Source organism: Trichoplusia ni (assembly GCF_003590095.1).
Source record: "Trichoplusia ni isolate ovarian cell line Hi5 chromosome 17 unlocalized genomic scaffold, tn1 tig00000848_group16, whole genome shotgun sequence".
Lineage (NCBI taxonomy): Eukaryota > Metazoa > Arthropoda > Insecta > Lepidoptera > Noctuidae > Trichoplusia > Trichoplusia ni.
Window position 1 is genome coordinate 7,318 of NW_020799760.1, and position 7,317 is coordinate 14,634.

Here is a 7,317-nt window from a genome sequence, read left to right on the forward strand (position 1 = left end):
TGTAATAATAAGAAAATGCTATAAATAACAAAAGAACAAACTCGAACGGCATCTTAATACGAAAAACTTAGTTTCTAAATATTTGTGTATTTACTTTTGTTGTTCCGCGTTTGTATGGAAACACCTCTCACGTCGATTACGTTACAGAGACTGATTGATTTTGTTGTGTTGTCTATGTGCTATAATTGCAAATGTCCGTTAAGTCATAAAGTAAAAGATTTAGAATAAATAGTTTCGGTTTCGGTCTACCTACACTGAATAAAAAGGGAATAAAACGCGAAAATAGAAATACCACCGTAATAGGAAGCGATTTTGACTACCGCCGTATTAGGAGCGTTTACCTTAAATCATTTTTTAATTTTTGAAAACCATGTTCTACCACCTCTACTAGTTTCACAACCTCTTTGGTATTCGTGCATTGATATTTTAATGTTGTACAAGAAATAAAGTTTTATCGAAATTAATGCAATTAATTACATCACCCTGAAAACATTCTGATCGATTTCTAAAATACTACAAAAAAAAAACATTTTTAAAATTCATTTTTCGCTGATGAATTCAAAAACCTGGTTATAGAATTCTGTCGTATTCCCTTTGTAACAATAATGAATACTCCGTTCTTATCATTACGATACAAGAAAGAATGAAATTGATATCGTATCGTTAATACGCCTGGAGGAAAGAAAAGAGATTTTATTACGAATGCGTCGCCTGATACGGAATCAAATTCCTATGGCAAGCGATATCATTTGAAATTACGACTCTCATTGACGATTTCAGCATAAAATTATTATATTTTATGTTGCCTGTATTTTTTTACATCATTATAATTTGATCAGCCGTTGCTCGCAGGTCCACCCACTTCAAATCGAAAATGATCCCATGGGAACCTACAATCAGGATCAATAATCCTGGCTATAAACTATCTATGTACCAAGCGTCGTCTTAATCTGTTCAGTAGTTTTTGCTTAAAAGACGAACAAACATCCAAACATCCAAGAGTCCTTAATCATGAGCTGACGCGGCGGGATCGCGAGTCGACTCGTGATCCCGCCGCGTTTGGATCCGAAACTAGTCGGGCTACCCCGATAAATACGCGTGGGTAAACCGTTACATCATTTAATAATGAATCATTCTCACGATAGTTACTATCTCAGTATCCTTGTAATTTTATAAACGCAAAGTATGTACGTTTGGATGTTTTTTTGTGTTTTAAGCAAAAACTACTGAACATATTAAGACTTTAATAATTAGTAATGATACTGAGATACTATATACCTAGGAGGTATTAATATGATATACAATTTGTAACACGACACCGAGGTACGTTACTCTTTATAAACACATCCAAATTCCATAAATATGCCAAAATCAGAATCAACAAGCTTGCTCACTTTAACATCAATCAAAGGGAAACAATGTAACATTTTGAAAGGAATTTTAATTACCAGTACAGTCAATTAATCATTTCAAGTACTAACAATGTTCGTCTTTGATAGTTTGAATTGATTTTGGGACGCGAACTATAATTATCATTGTGTTTATATCTGTTTTAAGTCACGGGATAACTTCATGGGAAGAGACTAGGACCTTTTTTTTAGGCTTTCACTTGGACATTGGTTCCACACGCAGAGGCTTTGTTGAGAACTTTAATCTAAAATAGGATAGGATAGGATATCTGCCCATCACGTTCATTATGTTTATTGCTAGTCTGCATAGTTTTATGGTTGTTGAAATAACCGACTTTTAGTTTCGAATATTGTTCTCTTTATTTATCGAATATTTTTAAAGAGGTCTACCCAAACTATAAAAACGAAACCCTGTTGCTAGGGGTGACTAAGCTGTACATAACCGTGATAATTAAACAGTATTTTTTTACAGATTTTGCATTTGTACTGAGGATATAAAAATAAATAAAAATCACAATCGAGATCAAACAACTTCAAAAAACAACGACATTTAGTTCATATTTTTCTATAAAACAAATTCCATACTATTCTTTATATATATACTAATTTTATATATATACTAATTTCGCAAACTTCTCAAAGGTCACACTGCTTACTAATATATGCGCCTGAACTGGCCTCAAGCAATAATAATACATTCGCTATAATAAATTGGCCTGTCTCCACATTGTCTGGCCAAATAATGGTTTCTTCGAGTCGAAGGTACTCTCCCTACCTTTATCTAGTTGTATCATGCCGAGCCCTAAGGGCCGCTCAATTTTATTCCCCTCGCTATCCTTTTTCCCTTTACCGGGAACAATTTTATGTGACCGTTTATTTATTTGGCTACTAAATATTTTTGAATTTATGTAAGAGGTTCGAGTGTTAGTATTTCGCTGAATTGGGTTCGGACCTTCATGGTTCATTACTAGTCAACAACTGATGTTTGAGTTAAGAAAACTTGTAGGTTTTCTTGAATGTATGTTCTTTATCAGATAAACTTAGATTAAATAGCTAGATATAAGATGGAATTACAATAGTCTAGAGAAGACCGATTTCAAAAAGAACTAGGTTCTCAATTAGTCAGCTTAAGTGTTGTCTAGAGCATATTTAGTGCGTGCAGTTAATTGTTAGCTCAGAACTTCTTACTGGATAAAGTATTTTGTTGATTCTCTTTTAATCTTAAGTGAAATATCTGTCATTTGGTCCCATAAATGTATCATGAAGTTTTTATTTGAAGTCGGTCGTATGTTTTTGTTCTTAAAACCATATTATCTCCCATTATAATAGCAATAATTTTCAACAATAATTTAACAAAGGTTTACTGATTGTCGAACCAATTGGTGTCCTTAATCATGAGCTGACGCGGCCTAATAATCCTAACTATTCGGGCAATTTGGATATTTACGCGTGAATATACCGTTCCTAAATAAACAATTATATACAATTACTTGGAAATCCTGTTAACCATTTTGACATATTTAAAGGATTACCGATTTGAAATTTCAGGTATTATATTTACATTCTGTGAATCCTACTTTGAAGTTAAATTCGCTTGTTTGAATAGCATATTGTCAATGCGATTGATGCATTCAATTTTGGTATATAAACAAGTCGCTCCGAATATTCCGCTTACCTATACATTATGCAAATTTAGCAGAAACATATATTTCTGCACTTACCATATAAGTAAAATCTTTTGAATATCCTTAGTATGGCTTTTCTGCAGCCGACGCTAATGGATTTAAAGAACCTCTTAGCTTGGCTTTTAGAAATTATTGAATTTTAATTAACAGTAATTTTACTAAGAAACTGTCCGTACAACAATATTCCACGTAATTCGGGGTACATTGAAATGTATGACATGAATGGATAACATGACGTATTGATATTCATTTTGATGATAAATTATGAATATTTCTATGCACTGTTTAATAAAAGCAGGAACATCAATAACTTGTATAAATTAACAACATTTATACACGGTGATTTTTAGTCGTCTTACAAAAGCAGCCCAGTTCATGTATCCAATGACTAGAACACGTTCATGATAAAAAAATAGGTATTTATGAGATTTGAATAAATTTAAAATGCAATTTTTTTTCAATATTATGATGCAATTCTTAGTTTTTTAGAAACATTATCATAGTCGATTAAAAAAAAATCGCGCCTAGGGGTATTTTACGTCGGATACATGAACCGGGCAGCTTTTGTAAGACGACTAAAATCACCGTGTATACTCTAGTATATTAAAACCAAGACTGCCAATAAGACTGTCTTCAGATGTAGTTTCTGAATCGTGAATGGAAATGGCCAATTATCACAAAACAAAAGAAAAAAAAAGTTGCAATACACGCCAATTAACGAAACAAAAAAAAACTTTTCAACATTCGAAAAAAGGACTGCATTTCAGATTCCGTACAGTACAAATGATTGCTAATGGATTCCACAAATCCCTCTATTGTTTGACAGAACAGAATGTCCCAATATTATTGTTTGTAGGAGAACTTAAAACCGCATGCGGCGTATTAAATCGTGTTTTCAGGATAGCCGTTAGAATTCGGCCTGTCGAATAATAATGTAGCGAAAGCTTTGTAGGATTAATTGAATGAATAATGAGGTTTATTGGTGCTTAATCTATAAACAATATAGTATAAGAGCCAATTATATCCGGCCGACATATGAAGATCGCTGATGTTGCACATGAAGCAATAGTTATTGATTATATTAAACTAGGACGCTGATGCATCTTTGACGTCAATTGAAGTTGATCTTAGTACCATAATTTTGTAAGAATATTCATTCCATATTCCTACTTCGAAGTGGAATGGTTATTCCATAGGGTTAATTTTGTAATTTCATTTTCATTAATTAAATAGTTTTAAAATCATTTCGGTTTTTTTTCGATCCTTCGATTGCAACAAACGTAATTGGCGCAGTCGGTAGGATATCCGCGGGATATATCGCACTGTATCTCACATCGATAATCGCGTCGCGAGTCGCCCGGGTGGCTATCAAGCACCGTTCCGGATATCCTGAATCTACGGACCTGTTGCAGACCAGAAGGAGAATCCAAACCTCGATTCACGGAGGAAACCAGAAATGCAGTTACTGTAAGTACACTTGAATCATTCTCGTGTTGTTCCCTTTGAATCTTAAACCTCAAGATTTACCATCCCAGGGCCTCTAGTTCGCGGGAACCTGAATTACACCAGGCCCGCCATCGTATAGTAGATTTAAATAGGGATATCGATTTAGATAATTTAGAATTAGTTACCATGGCTCAAATCAACCCAGACTCTATCTACAAGGCACTTCGCCTTGTCCCGGAGTTCGATGGAAATCCCAACATTTTAACTCGTTTTATTAAAATTTGTGACACTTTAGCTACACAGTATTTAAGTACGGCACCGGGAAGTGAATTAACTAATCAATGTCTATTAAATGGAATTCTTAATAAAATAACTGGGACAGCTGCATGTACTATTAACGCTAACGGGATACCAGAAAGTTGGTTAGGTATTCGAACTGCCTTAATTAATAATTTTTCCGATCAACGTGATGAAACCGCTCTGTATAACGACCTTTCTTTAGCTACTCAGGGTAATAAGACACCTCAAGAATTTTATAACCATTGCCAGACATTGTTCAGCACAATTATGACTTACGTGACTTTGCACGAGACTTTACCGACTACAATAGAAGCAAAACGTGACTTGTATAAAAAAGTCTCTATGCAGGCTTATGTTAGAGGGCTAAAGGAACCATTAGGATCCCGTATACGCTGTATGCGTCCTCCTACAATAGAAAAAGCTCTTGAATTTGTTCAAGAAGAATTAAACGTGATGTACCTGCAACAAAGGGAGCCCCCAAAAGCATCGGTTCCTCCTAGAAATAGCCTTACACATACACCAGCAGCATTCGCTACCACTCGACCTCATAATTTCTCTATGCCAGTATCTACTTGGCCTTCACCAATGGGACAGCGTCCTATGGGACCACCACCTCAAGCTTTTAAATTCCCTGCACCAGTACAATACCAACAACGGGTGCCAAATAATACCCAAAGAATGTTCAGTGCTCCACCCCCGAACTACAACCCCCGTAGTAATACTTTTAGATTACCACCTCGAAACAATGCACCCCAAGGAGCTCAGCCAATGAGTGGAATTCGACACTTTACTCCCAGACCTTTACCACCAACTGATAGGCCAGTGGCCCATGACTGGAGTAAGTTCGGCAATCCGCCACCATCCAATTATTTCAAATCCCGAGAATTGAATATAAATGAATGTGCAAATTACGATGACTCATATTACAACTATTGTAATGAGCCGGAGTACAATTACTATACCGACTATACTGACAGTGACTATGACCCCGGGTTTACTTGTGATTCGACTTATTATAACATGAATAATGACAACTTTGAATCTCAATCTCAAGCCGCCTTAGTTGACCATGCTCAACAGGATTTTCAGGAGGCTTCGACTTCACAGAAACCAAAATAGAATTAAATCTTCATGCACAGAGACAACTTCCCTATATCCAAATCAGAGAACCCCCTTTAAAACTTCTAATAGACACGGGTGCTAATCAATCTTTTATAAGCCCCGAGACTGTCGAAAGATACTTTACCCATTATCCACTAAACTTCGATCCATTTGAAGTAACAAACATACACGCGACAAGTAGAAATAGTTATTCAATAACATTGCCTTGTTTTACCGAGTTCAATGACGCCGGTAATATGAAGCTATTCGTTTATAAGTTTCACGACTACTTTGATGGGCTAATAGGACTAGATTTATTAAATAATTGGGAAGCTCGCATAGATCTGAAACATAATCAGTTAATAACCCGCTCTGCATCGAATCCCATCAGGATGTACAATTCATGTAATGTTAACTTATATGAAGATATTATACCAGCAGGAACTTCTAAAATAATTCGCATTCCCATTGACATCGTAGAAGGCGACGCCTTTATTAGGGAACAAATCTTATGCAATTGTATAATACATGAATGCGTCACCACCGTTGCTAATAATCGCGGCTACCTAGAAATAGAAAACCCGACGCCTAACGACATTATATTCTCTCTCGATCGCCCCGCGCATGCAGAATTATTTAACACCGAGTGCATTAGCACTCAACAATCGTCACGCGTTCAAGATGTTCTTTCCCGCTTGAGGACGGATCATTTAAATCAGGAAGAAAAGGCTAACCTTATAGCTCTTTGTTCTCGCTATTCAGACGTTTTTTATATAGAAGGTGAGGGACTTACATTTACAAATAGGGTAAAACACAGAATTAGGACTACTGACGATGTTCCAGTTCACACCAAAAGTTACCGGTACCCATTTGTACACCGACAGGAAGTTAGGGACCAGATAGGAAAAATGTTGGAACAAGGTATCATTCGACCGTCAGAATCAGCATGGAGCTCTCCTATTTGGGTAGTCCCAAAGAAGATAGATGCCTCAGGAAAACAGAAATGGCGCCTTGTGGTTGACTTTCGTAAACTCAACGAAAAGACACTAGACGACAAATACCCTATTCCAAACATCACCGACGTTCTAGACAAATTAGGAAAGTGCCACTACTTCACGACCTTGGACTTAGCAAGTGGCTTTTATCAAGTAGAGATGGATCCCCAGGATATAGAAAAAACCGCATTCAACGTCGAACATGGGCATTTTGAATTTCTTAGAATGCCTATGGGTCTTAAAAATTCTCCATCTACATTCCAGCGTGTGATGGATAATGTCCTTAGAGGACTCCAAAATGAAATATGCCTGGTCTACTTGGATGACATTATAATCTTCAGTACATCACTCCAGGAACATATGATTAACCTCGAAAAGGTA